This window comes from Rhinolophus ferrumequinum, chromosome 4 (assembly GCF_004115265.2).
Source record: "Rhinolophus ferrumequinum isolate MPI-CBG mRhiFer1 chromosome 4, mRhiFer1_v1.p, whole genome shotgun sequence".
Lineage (NCBI taxonomy): Eukaryota > Metazoa > Chordata > Mammalia > Chiroptera > Rhinolophidae > Rhinolophus > Rhinolophus ferrumequinum.
The window spans coordinates 99,146,312-99,162,038 of NC_046287.1; the positions used below are offsets into that span (position 1 = coordinate 99,146,312).

At 50.5% G+C, this 15,727-nt stretch overlaps 1 long non-coding RNA gene across 1 annotated transcript; it reads left to right on the forward strand.

The window, feature by feature from the left end:
* The first annotated feature begins 8,199 nt into the window (after positions 1 to 8,199).
* Positions 8,200 to 12,622, forward strand: LOC117021732 (uncharacterized). The gene is made up of 3 exons (XR_004422906.1): positions 8,200 to 8,402; positions 11,453 to 11,522; positions 11,972 to 12,622. It is a non-coding gene; the product is annotated as an uncharacterized LOC117021732 (long non-coding RNA).
* Positions 12,623 to 15,727: the final 3,105 nt, after the last annotated feature.

The following is a 15,727-nucleotide window of genomic DNA, read 5'->3' on the forward strand; positions in this document are numbered from 1 at the left end:
ATGGAAGGGATTGGTGGCAAGTAGCAGATGTCACTTCTTCCCAATGGCCCCAGAGAGCAGGGACCAGGTGGAGGATGAGGTAGACACCTGTACGACGTGTTTGGGATGTGTGCCCCGATCCGAGTGGATCCCAAGCCCACAGACTTGACCCTGACCTTGGCTCTTTGGTTTTGCTGTTGGCCAAGGCTTAGATCAGCTGGTGCACATGTAGGAAGGGTGGGGTGGGAGTGGGAGTGCCCCACTAGTTATTGCTCAGCATGGTAGCTCCAGAGGCACATCTTCAGACAGGGGTGGCCCCTGTGAGTCCTCTCCTCCATGCCCAGCCGTTTTACCACCCCCACCTCCACGGAGGCAGAAAAGGTTTTATGACCCATCTGTGAAGACCTCCTTGCTATGACCGAGCTGCTCGAACACAATTAGCACGGCGCCAGTTAAGAGTTTGCATTTCAGCTCCCTCCACTGAGTCGTGGTTTGGCAGTTTTCTTTTCTCCAGGAGCAGCATTATTTGGCCAAATGTGACACTGTCTCGGTATAAAGCAGAGGCCCCATAGGAGCTTCTAGAAATGTACCGCATCCAAGAGTACCAGCCATTAAAGGCTCCAGGGCCCACCCCTGAAGAGCCAAAGGACCAGGGGCTGGAGGGTGCCCCTGGTTTATTTGGACCTGCCCCTTGGCAACAGGCAGTGCGTCATGGAGACTCCAATCACAGCTGGACTATGTGACCGAGGAGAGAAGAGCCAGTGCAGGATTTTGGGGCCTATCTTATATGCCTTATTGTCTCCTCACTCAACAGGCAGCAACATCCACTCACGGCGCTGATCCTGCCAGAGCATTAATGATGCTGTAAAATAATAAGGCCGAGACCGCCCGCACGAGAGCAGCACTTGATAAAAGGCAGATTTACAGCCACATCCATCAGTTTAATTATCTTTTACTAGGGTTTAAACTTAGTAGTAATACTAATCTCTATTTAGTACAGTTTACGGAATCTGTGGACACTTTACAATCTTCCTCTATTCACAAGTGTCAAATTATGGCAATATTGATAAAACGGTGGAGTAAATGGGAGGTGAGACAACCCCAGAACCAGCTAATGCGCTTTTTACTGCACTGTAAAAGCCTATTATTACTCTCTGATTTCAGGGCAAAATTTGTGGCCAATAATCTGAGTCAATAGTGTTTTAGAAACAATTTCACAGATAATTAAAGTTGCCTCTTCACCTTCCTTAGCACCCCCACCCCAGCCCCAACCCCAACCCCAAGCCCAGCCCCCTCCATGGACTTGACCATAAAAAGCGAGGCCACGAGCCCAGGTGGAGCCCAGACGCCTCATTCGCAGCCGCTGCTGCCTGCTCTGGGCCTGCCTGCCTGGGGCCCAGGGCAGGTCTAGGAGGACTTTGGCAGCCACTAGAGCAAAGGGAATTGTTCTGCCCATGTGCTGTGCTGCGCAGCTCACTCTTCCTGCCACCTGCACGGGCCTCCTACAAGTAGACAATTTCCCAGAAGCCTTTGCAGGAATCTATACTCTACACTTTTCAGGGAAGAGAAGGAAGGAGTGGCACAAACCATGGGCCCCTGGAACTGCCTCCTGGTACATCTCCAGCCAACTGTGTGGCCACATTGATGGGATCTAGGACACGTGTCGTGCTTCTGAGCCCAACACCCCCAGAGGAAACCGTGGCCTTCACAGAAGTACCTCCCGTTGTTTCTAATCCACTCCCTTTTGCTGTCAGGCCTATCAGTCTTCCTTAGTGCTCTTGGAGTGTGATCAGTCTAGGTTTTCTCTATCTAGAACATGGCGTCAAAACCTTTGGAGCTACGTGACCTGACTTGTTTGGATGGAAATCACCTGCGCCCACCTCTCAGCCCCGGGTCCCATGACACTGAGGCTCCCAGGGACTGGCTCGACCCGCCCTGCCTCAAACACATTGCTTCTGTCTCTAGAACACCTTTTTTCCAGGTAAACTTGGCCCAGTACCCCACACAGGCTTTGATCTAGGCCAGAGCTCAGCCCCAGCAGAAGCACTGGCTCCAGACTCCAAACACTATGCTTCTCAGTGCAGAAGGTTTGGCTTGGAGTTTGTATTCCAGACCCCCCATCTTCCCAGGGCACTTGCCTCCTGAATCTACTTATCTGACTACATCATGATCCAAATAGGGGATCGTGGTCTAGAACACAGGGACAGAAGGAGAGAGGAGAGAAGGAGATGTCCCTGCCCCACGGCACATAGCAATCCCACCAGCCAGCCTGCCGAGGACAGCCCGTGCCCAGAGACAGCTTGCAAGATGCCTTGCGCCCACTGTCACCACACCCACTGTCCTACAGATGCTCTTGAGAGCTGCTGTGGGTGCAAACTTCTTTTACAACCACGAACCTCATCCTTGCAAAACAGGCGCCTTTACCACCACAAATAAGACATTATCCTTGTGAATCACAGATGGCCCAGCGCTGAAAAAATTCGCATTGTGACTGTCCCCACTTCTCTGACTCACAATGTTTTGATTTGCACAATGAATTGACTTGCCCCCTCCAAGAGTCTTTATGAAAATCACATGAGTATGTAATATATACGGAAGCTCTTTGTAAACTGTAAAGTGCGGTAACGACAATAATTGTAACTACACCTAACAGTTACCACTGTGTGCCGGCACTGAGCTAAGCATTTCATATATACGAATTCCTTCAAATACCCCCCAAAACCCTATGAGGGAGGTATTATTATTATCCCCATTGTAATGATGCAAAAACTGAGGCTATACGAGGCTAAGGGACTTGCTTAAGGTCCCATGGCTAGTAAATGACAGAAGTGGCCATGCCCTCATCCATACAGTGCTGCTCATGAGTGTGGGGTGAGGGGCTGTACAACTTGGAAAACTGAAATGTGGGCAGCGTGGCCAATGGGTCTTGTGGTTGCAGGAACTCGGGGTCGGGCTGGCGCACGAAGCCATCGGGGAGGGTTAGAGTCATTGCTTTCCCAACATGGTTTTCCTGATCGAAGTAGACAGACACACCACCCTCCAGATTTGACCCAAGCAAATAACGAGATACTAACCCAGACTCTCGGAATTTTGGATGTGGTGTTAGGATTTGAGGCTGTGGAGGCTGGAGGGTCATATAACCCACCAAGTTGAGGTGACTTGTTCAATGTCACGTTGCAGATAAGAGGCAAATAGGGGACTAGACAAATGGCTCTGCCACCTCCCAGCTCAGGGCTTGTTCATCACATCAGATCAGCCTTTGCAAGGTGCAGACCACCTCCTGTGGCAGAAGCATCTAGGCACCCACGTTCAGATGTGGGGTCACCTCAGCGTGCTGCCGCCCGCCCAGAAGTAAGTCTGCACTTTAAACGGATGCATACGTCTCTGACATGCCACCCCTCCCCCTTGTCCCCAAGGAGATGACGTGAACCAAGTGCTGTCCTTGGAGGCCTCTCTTTGCTACATGGACTGGGGGCAGCAGGGCTGCGCTCCATTTTTTGAGGATTAGTTTTAAATGAGGGACTGGAGGAAAGCCCATGACAGTGAATGAAATCTATCTGCCAGGCATGCACTGCTACTTCTGAACTTCCACACAAGGCTTCAAAACCACCTCTCGTTTCCCCGACCCCCAAATATTTTTCCAAGTGTCTTTTCCTCTGTCTTTCCAGGCCTGGTCCAATCCCAGGCGGGTCCTTCATTCCCTGTGACAATCCCACAGCACCCCTGAGAAGTATTTACAGAACATGGTGTGGGCTGTTAGCCTCCTAAGTGCAACTTGGACGGTGGAGTCCTGGCCCCAGCCAGTGCCCAGAGCTGGGGAAGAGGCGTGTTTTTAAGCCAGGAACCATCACTGCATGTGCCCTGTGCCTGGACCCAGGAGCTAGAGTGGATGGGCAAAGAAATGGCTCAGAAGACAATGGGTTTTCATAGAGTAATGGTCGGATTCATGTGCAGGGTTGGGGGCAGGCGGGGTGATCCCCGACTAACGGTGCAAATACCACCACTACCACTCAATACTCTGCAAGTTTGCAAATTTGAGGGAGGGGAGTAGGTATAAAGAAGGAGAGCTATCTGGTATCCATCTCACCTTAATGGGGATTAGTTTATCCAGTTGCTTTCAAAGAGTCCTCAGGATACACAGCAGGTGCATTTGAAAGAGCCGCATGGAGAAGAGAGCCTGCCTCGCTCCCGAGGGCAGGCTTGTGGGCGAGGGGAGCACCTCAGCAGATAAAAACTGGGGAGCTCAGGGGAAAGCTCAGGATGGGGAGAAGGGAGCTTAGACACACAAAATCAAGGTAAGCAGAGCAGCCTTCACAAGTTTCCTGCTCTACAACCTTTCCAGAGCAACGCGGATTATAAAGCAGTCCCTTAACATTTTGCTGAGGACAGACTCCAGCAGCGGTAATGATCAGCTAGGTGGATGTGTACTTACCGTTTCCTGAACACGTTTCATACCCTCAGAATAAATCCAAAATAGTCAGAGGCCTCTGGGTCCATCTGTCTGGCCCAACACTAACAGGACAGCCTGGATCAGAAGGGCCAGGTGAGTCACGGAGAAGATGAATGGAGGGGATAGTTCTGGAAAATCAGAGAAACTTTTTTGACTCAGGAAAGAATTCTTTCCTCTGTCTCCAAAGGTTTGTAGTGATAGAGGGAAGTTTCCAATTTCCAATAAGAACGAGACAGATTTTAAAAGCATTCTGAAAGATATTCAAGGCAACCACAGTAAAGCGTTGGGAATAAAGTCAATACAATTTCTCTACCTGACGATATTAGTGTTCAAGAGATGATTTGCTGGACCGTAGGTGATTTTCATTATGCTCATTTTTTCTATTTTCCATTGTACATTTTTAAAAATTAGTGTCACTTGGCTGAACAGAGCAGGCAGTGAAGTGCTCAGATAATTTAAAACTTTTAAATATATACTTTTTTTAATTCTAAAATTGTTTAGGAGAAAGAGTCGTTGGCTTTCAGGGACAGGAATCGCTTGGGAGGTCCACTTGTTTCTACAAGGGATGCTAGAAACAAAGCCAGAAACAAAGCCGGCAAGGGAAGCAAAAGGCACCAGATCCAGCCATGCTGTTTACCCCTGGGCATGGAAGCCAGAAGTCAGTCAGTTTGGGATTCGCTCTATCTTATCCACCCAATCTTATCAGGTGGTAAATCTGTCCTTTGATCTTGTCAACAATGTGGAAAGTTGGAGACAGCTGCCACCACCCCTAGTCAGCAGGGCCTCACCATTCCCCCATAAAACATTTATGAAACCTGTAATAAACGGGCCTGATAAGGAAGAGGGCTCAAAATTTCCAAAGTCAGCAGCTCCACAGAAAATGCCCTTCTCTGCCTCCAAGGTTCCTTTATTTGAAGAGCAAACACAAACCATCCATTCCCACTGGCCATAAAGTTTCTGAGCAAAGAGTTTCACCTGAGATTAGCAAAACTTGTTTGGAGTGTTACCCACATTCAAAAACCACCTCCCCCTCCTCCCTTCCCGAAATTCTCCACAGTTATGGGTACAGAGGGGCAGGTAAGACAAAGGGCTGGGCTAGAGCGACAATAAAAATTCAGTCCAGGAGAAATAAAGAGTCGTTTAATACCACAAAGTAAACTAATAGTCTATAATTGAGAAAAGAGAAGAAGGGGTAGCATTTTAGTAGCACATCATAAAGTATTACTTTGGAAATGTTTATTTTAACTTCTGTTTAATTTTCTGGGGGAATTAATGGAGCTGTCTGAGCTTAACAGAAGTAGACACGGTCCTAACGATTGCCCCACCCTGGGGAATTTCATTAGTTGACTTTCTTGGGCAAGTGTCAAATGACTTGAGTTGCTTAAACTTGAGATCTTCAAAGAATCAGAAATAAAGAAAGCCTGAGAAAGAGAGGGAAATGCCAGGAAAGATGCTGTCTCTTGGCATACTCCAGTGAATGAAAGAATGAGTGATGCCACAGGCATTGGAGGGAAGAAAAAACAGTAACCAGAGCTGAGAGAGAAAGAGACGGGAGCAAACTTACTTACCTAGTTCCCCTCTTTCAAGATAAAAGGCAACTGAGCCGGAGGATAATTGAATTGATTGGGGGAAAAGCACCCAGGTCTTTCATCTCTTCTGCCCCAATGAAAAGACCAATTAAAGAGAAAGAAACGTAAATAAAAATAAAATAGAGAACGAGGGAAAGCAGGAGGAGGACCCTCAGGGAGGGGGCCTGCGGAATGAAACCCCCCAGGCTGAGCAACTCCCTGCCTAGAAGCCTCTCGCCTCCAGAATCCTAAACTGGGAGAGATACTTCCTCGTACCGGCCTCCTCAGGGCCCCGCTCTTGGGAAGTTCCGCTCAGCTGTCTTCCTTTTCCCCAGTTACCTCATTGTTTAACATAAAGTAAGTCCTTGCACATCCTTACACATGGCCGCTGAGCAACGGGGGTGTTGTGTGTCCACTGTGTGCTTTCCATTCAATGTTTCTGTGATCAGGATGGGGGAGGCCACCTTGATTAACCTGGCAAGCACCTGCCCCAACCCTGGGCACCTGAAGCTGATGCTTGTGGTCCGGGGGCTGGTGCCCAAGGGTAGCTGCCTGGAGGCCCTCCCATCCCCGGGGTCAGCTTCTGCATGTCTGTGGCGCCTATTTAAAGTTATCCAGAGCAATGCCTGGCAGGTGGGCTCCATGGGCAGGTGGGCTCTGGTGGACATTCGCACTGCAATCACTGGCGATAAGGATGCCTAGGCTGGTGGAAGAAGTAAAGATGGGGCTCAGCTGTAACTGGGTACCAAGGATATGCGGCTGGAAGCATCTAAGCTGCCGCAAAGTGCTGGTCGCCAGCATTGGTCAATAGTGGCATGACCAGAACCCATTCAGGTAGGAGATGAACTGATCACCCTGGAATGCGTAGGACCCCGTTAGTGAATAGGTCATGTTATTTAGTTTCATAGCTGGAGTATCCTGAGAAGCTTCTGGACCCAGGAACCAGGACTGGACTTTCATGGAGAATGCAGCCCTAGTGGCCTCCCAGGAAGCCCCACCAGATGTGTCACTTCCTGTGCATTGTCTCCAGGCCACAGGACTCCGGCCTTGGGGAGAGGAGAATCCTGGCCTGTTGGGGAGGACTGTGTGGGAGTCAGTGATGAGGAGAAAGTCTGCAGTGACCACCCGTAAAACAGGTGCACAGGTGTCCGCAGGACAGGGGGCGGTCCCAGCATTTCCCAGAAGTCAAGAGGCCGGGAAGTGCAGTGGTCAGGGCACAAGCTCTCTGTCACCTGCCCAGGTTCCATGCCGGCTCTCACACTTACTGCTCCTGTGACCTTGAGCCCCTTTGGTCAGTGTTCATGACAAATGTCAAGCGGCGGCAGAGGGTCGGTCGGAATTCCAGCCCCCCTTGCCACCCACCCACGCTCCTGCTGGGGCCCTTAGAGGCAGCTGCTCCTCCATTGCTTCTCAACACCGAGTGCAGTAAACTCAGAGGCCCCATCCTGTGGCGATGAAGTGTATTTCTCCTTCCCCGCTGCCCCCACCCCTGCACTGCCTCCTCCCTCTCGCTCTGGGGCCTCCTGGGGCTCTCAGCTCCCGACCAGCCCCGCCTCAGGCGGTTCTATTATCTGCACAGACTGTTCCCAGGCGATAATGCTAAGGCGGCTTAGGTCAGGCGGAGGGGAGCTTTGTGGACCAGAGGTGCACACTTTTTTCTCAGCTCTTCGCTGCTGTTTGCTCACCTGTCATTTCAGCTTTGTGACAAGGCTGACATGAAAAAGGGAAAAGGGCAAATTTTTGGCAGGAGAGGTAATTTATTAGAAGGCTGCTGGCTATAAACATGCCCATTCGGTTTTCGATTGCAGCCCGGGGCCTGCCACGTGGCCGGGCCCCTGTTAATGCATAACCAGTGAGCGCCCCACTTGGGGCAGGTGCAGAAATGTGGTTTCACCTGGGTCTCTCCTTCCCACTCCTCCACCTTGGGCGACCTCAATCTTTGCTTGGGAATAGACCCACTGAAAAGGGAAGGCCAGGACCCCTGCTCTCAGTTCAGCAGTTATAGCCTCTGCCTGTCCCCAAAAGGGCCGGCTCCTCTGGGCCTTGGTTCTCCAACAGTGGGCAGGAGTGGTCACCAGACACAGGTGTGGCTCAGTGTATGGCCTCCAGGCGTGGTGGCTCCATGTTAAAGAAAGTGCAGGGTGAATATGAAGGAGTGATGGCTGAGAGCTGAACTTGGCCAACTTGCCAGTGATTCCACCTTCAACCCCAAACACATTTCCTGGAGGAAGAGAAGCCATGTACCAGTGCAAACTGGACACGACTGAGGCTGGGGGTGATGAAAGACTCACGTTTTTAGAGGAAATCCACCTTTTAGAGTCTATTAGAAGAAATGTGCAAAGAGTGAGGAACCAAGGAAAGTGAAGCCAGACAGATGTCTGTAAGCCATGTCCAAGGTGCTCAGGGTGAGTGGTGGCAGTGAGAGCTGCAGGAAAGGGAAGATGGGTCTTGGACGCAACCCAGGAGCTCCAGTACTAAGAGTTCTTCCTGGAGGCCCCACCACCGGCTTACAGAGTGAGACCGGCAGGGGGCGGTAGAGAGCCCAAAGGCGGTGGGAGCCGGGGGTGGGGGAGGGGGTGGGGAGGAATGCTCTAGGCTTCCGTGGTGGGAACTTGTCTGTCCTTTCCTCCTGGATTTCGTCCTCTCAATGGCCCACTTTCCCCGTCCCTTTCCTCCTCTTTCTCATTCTTCTGGTCTTCCTTAGAGGTTTGCTGTCAGGGTCAAAGCCAGACCCCCTGAAAACCATGTAGTTAGTCATCACGTCTTGGAAAATTCCTGTCTCCCTGGACTCACTTTACAAATGTGGTGTGATGGGCAGTGACATGGGGTCCCTGAGAGCTTTCTGTAAGCCTCGGGCAAGGCCATGACCTCCTAAGCCTCAGTTTGCTCGCTTTGCAGTGACAGTCAGCCATGGGATGACTGGGATGGCACCACTGGCATGACAGAGCCTGACATGTGGCCAGGATGCACCTCTTGCTGTCTACTGCCTGCCCCTCGGCTCCAAACAATAAAAGAAGAAGGCAAAATCAATGCCTTTCTTGTTAAAGATGCCAGTATTGCTGCAAAGTGCTTTGGAGTAGAATTAGATGGCAGGAAGCTATGAAAAATCGTGACACAGGTTGGAAGCCAGCAGTGGCTGTGTGGATGTCACAGAGCAGTCCTCGGGAACAGCTGAAGAAAGAGGTCATTTAGATGACAAGTAACTGGCTGAAATAACAAGTTCCTAAATGACACCAAATCCAGAGTGAAAATGGTGTTTTCCAGAAAACTTTTTCTTGAAATATTACATACATACAGAAAAACATGCAAATCACAAGTAGACAGCTAGATAAACTCGGACCAGATGAACCTGCCTGGGTAGCCTGTGTTCAGATTAAAGAGTGGAGCATGACCAGCACCCAGAAGTCCCTCGTGCCTCCCAAGGGTAACCACCATCCTGACTTCGAACACCACAGGGTTGTGCCTGCTTTTGAATTTGATGTGAAGGGAATCATACAGTAAGCTCTCTTTTGTGTCTGCCCTCTCTGGTTCAACATGACGCATGTGTGGTTCGTCCATGTGGTGGCCTATAGCTGTCATTCATTCATTCTCATTGTCGAATCGTGTTCCATTGTGTGACAATCCACTGTATCACAATCTATTTCGCCGTTCTACTATTAATGGGCACGAGGGCTATTCACAGTGTGGGCCATTATGAGTAAAATACATGTGTTTGTACGGTTAGTGGGCATAGGTACACATTTCTGTTGGGTACACAAGCAGATGGGGCAGGGGGTCTATAAAGTTGAAAGTTAGGCAAGCCGTGAGTGTGGAAAGGGAATGTTTGTATAGTATTGACTTTTAATGTAACCTGGGAGAGAAAGATAACATGCTACTAAAATGCAGGCCAATGGCTCTTACAACTCTCACAGCTCCCAGCAAGTGGGCCATAAATGTGGCTCGCTGGCAGAAACGCAGTGCGAGAGCATCTGGGCTACAGTGCTGGGGGGGCGGGGGGGTGTGAGTCGGTGTTGGGCAGAACTGCCTGGAGAAGGATGGAGGCATTGGTGTTCCTGGGCTGGGATTGGCTCATTCATTCCCCTAGGACTCCAGCCCCATGGAGGGAGCAGGAAGTGCAGGTGGTATGAGAATGACATCACCACCTCCAGCCCCCACTCCTGGGTGTTGGAGGCTGCAGACACTCATCTGAGCCTCTACCTCTCTGTCTCTGACCTCCCTCACTCTCCTGGGCCACAGGCAGGGCGATTTCCCTTGATACTGTGTCTGATGGGCTCTCCCTCTCTGGCATGTGAAGTGGGACCTTCCCACACCATGGAACATCCCACAAAGAACCTCCTCACTCTCTGTGAATGAAAAAGGAGCAAGTTGCCAGTAGGACGGGTGCCTCTTTTTAAAAATATCCCTGTGAATATCTGGAGTTAGCAGGGATTGGAGGAAGGGGGCAGTGGAAGAAAGGAAAAGGAAACAGGCAGCACTTCACAGATGGAGCCCTGCCTGGCCATATTAAAATCCAGCACTAAGAGAAGCAACCAGGTTATGGGGCGTTCCATGGGGACTTCCATCTGAGCCAGTGACAGCTGCCCGCAGGTGAAGTCAAAGCAGTTAAGGCCACTGTAATATGGTTCCGACGCATGAGACCCATATGCAATTCAAACCTGGCAGCTAAGCAGAGGATGGAAAAAGAGAAAACCAGAGCCATGTTGGGACCCCGGCCAGGGGCCAGCTGCTCCCTCTTCTCAGCAGCTACCACTAGTCCAATAAAGACTCTGCTTGGGCTCCAGCTGCTGGGAAGAAAGGCAGCCATGCTCTTTGCTCTCTCTCCTGAAGGGCCACACAGGGTGGCTGATGGGGCCGGAGCAGGAGGACGGGATGCTGAAGAAAAGACCATTCTGTACCCGTGGAAGGAACGTGATGGGTGCAGGTGGGTTCTGAGGAAAACTGGGGCTCCCCAGGGGGAACAGTTAACCTGACAGTGAGGCGCTGTGCCCCCTTCTCAACCGAATGTGTCTGGATCCTCTCTGGAGACACAAAACGTATGGCATCTCAGGGGATGCGTCTTCCCCTTCAGCTGTATTTGTGAAGTTCGTGGGTCACAGAGAGGCCTGCTCCAGACTCTCGCTGCTGTACAGCACTGGGCCAGCCTGTCACAGCGTATGGACCACCATCCTAAATCTCCAAGGCGGTGCTGATGTATTGACGAGCCCCTGCACTTGTAGCCAGCACTCCCCCTTACTGCAGGGAGCAGAGAAACGTTATCTAACATATCGAAATGGGCCTCCCTGCGATAGTTCACTCCGTTATTATTTTATGAGATTTTTATCACTGGCAGCCATAAGATTAATAAAAATTGACGGTAATAAAAGAAATCACAGAGGAAACTAATGCTGTCAACTATGTAATAAAAGGGAGGAAGCAGGCTTTGTTTGTCATGACAAATTCTCCTTGTCTCACAAAGCTCAGTAACAAGGCCCAGGAGGAAGGGACCACGAGGTGCCTTAGAAGAGAAGACGGCCCACTGGTTCCAGGTAACGACCTCTCAGTGGCACTGGAACTGGAGCGCTCTCCTCCAATGCACCCCGGGGGACAGCAGGGGAAGGGGTCTTCTGGCCTAGTCTGTGTCTAACCCTTCTCACAGCCCCCCCGGAGGAAGGTGCTTCCATCAGTGTCCCCACCCTCTACCTGCTTACAGCGGCCAGCCCAGGACCTGGGAGTGCCTGTTGGACGTCACACACCATGGCTGTGGCACTGCAGGAGGCCAGGTCCTGGGTCCACAGCTGCTCCTCTCTGTACTCACAGCCCCCACCCTGTCTCCTCAAAGAACCCCGTGGGGCGCCCTCCACACACAGTCTGCAAAGCCACCTGGGGAGCAACGCCCCAGCAACCTGCCCTGTCCTCTCAGGTTTCCTGAAGCTTCCTGGGGGGACCTCTCCTTCAGCGTCTCCTAATGGCTCCCTTTTGCCCCTCCCTTCACCAGGTCCACACAGCGGGGCCTAAGAAGGCAGCACTCTGACGTTGGTGAGGCGATGGCCGTGGATGAGGTGTGGGTGTGACGAGAGAGAAGGGAGAGGAGGAAACTCATGCCCAATCCAGCTCTGTTCCCGTCTCCTGCCTTCATATAGCCAGTGCCTGAGCTGACGTTTCCTCCAAGAACTTTCTGCTGAAGGACGTGCGGCTGTGGACGGGCTGTGACGCCGACACTCGGTGCAGCCTCCATGTCCCTGTCACTGCACGTGGGGGGATGGCTTGTAAAACGCACACCGGAGGGGAGAGGAAGTAGATTTCGAATCACTCTTGTTCTCTGGTGCTGTACAAATCCTGACCCCCGTCCTAACCTGATTTCCCAGCCACACAGATGTGGCGGTGAGCCACTGCTGAGCTCAGTGTCACCACTCCGATGTCCCTATATTTTAAAGAGCCCTGAGCTCGGAATGGGGTATATAAAGGAAAGGGGAGCCCAGCCCCAGTCTGAGGGAACTAACTTCAAGGACAATACAGAATCATCTCAGATCAAAGAGAATGTAGAGTGTGCCGTGCAGACCCCACTCTGAGGCTGGTGTGCACCCTTAGGGCAGGCGAGGACAGATGCCACTGTCCTAAAACGGAAGCACGTCTTAGGCCAAGAATAAGGAGGATGGCCTCGATCAGGAGACCAGCTGAAGGGCAGGGTCTAGGACGTGGCCAGTTAGGGGAGGAGGTACAAAAGCAGACTGTGGGGGCCAGAGGCCCTGGGGCTAATGGCCGTGAGACGAGATAGACGAGACAGATGGCTGGAGAGGCACACGGGCACGGCACACCGAGGTATATAGAGTGGCTCTTCCATAAAACCCAATTAGCTCGGTGCAGTCATTTGGGCAGATGACCTTGGTACCCTCCCCAACTTTATTTAATTACTAAGAACTTTCTGATGGTTATCAAGAAAGCTAGGAGATGCTGGTGGGGAAAGTCAACTTGCTTTTAAAATATACATCTCAAACACCCCTGGCTTGTGTCAGCTCCTGCGTGGACAAATAGAGGAGGAAGAAGGGGACCCCACGAAGGAGAAGATCTCAGAACGGGATGCACAGGCAGGCCCCAGGTTTTGGACTCTGAGCAGAGGCCCTGAGGATGATGGCCGTGACTCATCGGCCTCTGTCTCTCCGACTCTGAGGATTCCTTCTCTAGGTCTGGGCTTCCTGGGCCCCGACTTCCTTTCAGAGCTTTCTCCAGGAGGAGCTGTGGGGTGCTCAGCGCCAGGGCCTCTCAGCGGCCTGGGGCGGAGGGTGCTGACCCCGTAGATGGTCCAGTTTCCCAAGAAGGTCCTGACTACAGTATCCTGCGAGGGCTGAGCTGCGGCCGCTGGGCCACCTATCAGCGTGCAATCCAAACACCAGCGAAGGCCCCTTGACCAGTAATAAACCCAGCTGGCTGCAAAACAGGCCAGAAAGCCCGAGGAAACAGCCCTGCCCACGTAATGATTAACTGGCAGCGAGGGGGCCCTGGAGGTCACAGTGATAATGAGAAAGTTTCCCTGAGCTATCTCAAGTGCAGAGGGCCCAGGGAGGGGCCCTGGCTGGCGCCCAGCTCTTGGGCAAACGCTTCCTGCCCCCTCCAGGGCGTGCTCTTTTCAAGGACCAAACACTGCGCCTCCCCACAGGAACGGGGGAACTGACATCACAACCCCAGCAACACGGGCCCTGGCAAAGTCCACGGTAAGGACACCAATAGGGGCGTATTCCCAGGAGGTAGCTTTCCCCCAAATCCGAGCCTGATAAGCCCTTCCAAGAAGATGGAGGATTAGTGCTTATCTTTATTGCCTGGCACGTCCTAAGATATTGAGGGGCACTCTGCTTGAGTGAAACTCAAAAAGAATTTTCAGTGGGACGTTCTGCCCTCCGGTTTTCTTACTAGTATTTTCGCATCTGGCAATGGAACTGTCCAGCAACTCACTTCTGAAATTCCTAAACAACTTCAACTGCAGAACTAACGCCGCCATTTAAACTAAGCCCCTGCTATGAGTTGACCTGTGGTGCTTAGCACAGAGCTCAAAAGAATTCTTTTACTGGGGAGGCAAAGCCAAATAAAAATAATAATAATAATAATAATAATAATAATAATAATAATAAAAGACTATAAGGTGAAAAGTGTCAGTGAAGCCTCTCAGGATTCTAGGAAATCGCAGTGTCAGTTGGGGAGCCATGGGGCCTCCTGATTTGCAGATAGAAGTGAAGGCACAAAGGAGTGACTCACTCAAGGGCACGTGGCTGTCAATGACCAAGATGGCGCCATGAGCTGCTGTCCCAGCTCTGGCTCCTGTACCTTCTACAGAAATACTCAACACGTTGGCGGGGAACTCATCCACCGACAGGATCCTACCTCACAGACATTTTCACACAGTCTTTCACTCCTTCTTCAGCTCCACCTCCAAGGTGGAGTGACCACCTCCACATCCAGGTGACGGTTAGAAGCATCATTTCTACCTAATACTGAAGCCAGGAGGCTCTTCCTGCACTTTTTAAATTCTTCACGTAAACAAGGAGCCATGTATCGTTCCTTGAGAAAGCTGGTACCGATTCCCGTGGACACACCCATCCCATGTTACACAAAGCTGACCCAGGACATGCTCAAATATCGACATCCTGTCCTGCGCGAACAGGTAGCCATGCTGAAGTAAGACCAGCATCCAGTTCCGGAATCTTCTTACTTCCGGAGACCAATCACTGAGCAAGGTTCTTCTTTTATTTGTTACCTAATTCATCAAGTAACTTCTATTAAGACACCACCCAGAGTAAACCATTTCTATTTCTAGTCAGTGTCTAGTAAGTAAGCCAGTTTTCACATTTTTCAGATGTGTCTGATAACCCTGAGCTGCTTTTAAATATGTTACACTTTACAATGTCCACAACAGTGTGTGCTCCTGATGAAAATAACACCACCATCCGCACAGCAAGTATTCTTGACCAAAAAGAAAAAAAAAATCAAGTTTTCAGATCTAACTACTAGTTTACAAGAAATACAGAGTGGAGGGGAGGAACATTAAATGACACCCAGGATTGCAGTCGGCAGAATCTGGAATGTGGGAAACTGTACATCAGTTGATCCCTGTTATACCTGGGTGATGGGTACAGGGGTCATGGTATAATTGGCTCTGCTTTTGTGAATGTGAACTTTTTATAGTAAAGGGTTAAAAATATGTACACATGTTCTGCACATACACATGTACACAAATCCAAAATACCATGTTTCCGAAAATAAGACCTAGCCAGACAATCAGCTCTAATGCGTCTTTTGGAGCAAAAATTAATATAAGATCCAGTCTTATTTTACTATAAGACTGGGAATATAATATAATATAATATAATATAATATAATATAATATAATATAATATAATATAATATAATATAATATAATAGTCTTCTATTAAGTTTTGCTCCAAAAGACGCATTAGAGCTGATGGTCTGGTCAGGTTGTATCTCGGGGAAACATGGTAACATTCAATCGGACACCTCTCCATAATCCATTGTAATGGGAGACAGTGATAACGAAAATCTGAAGAAAGGACCAAAAGTCCACCTCACTCTTTCTCACGCCTCACCTTCCCGCTGGTGTCAATGCAAGCCTTCTAATAAGTGCCTGGTGAGCAGCTTAAAGCTCAGTCTCCAAACCCCCTTCCCTGAGGTCCATGAACTAGCCCCGTTCCTGATCACAAGAGATAAGGTGCATCGAAGGCTTGTGACACCCTCGAACATCACT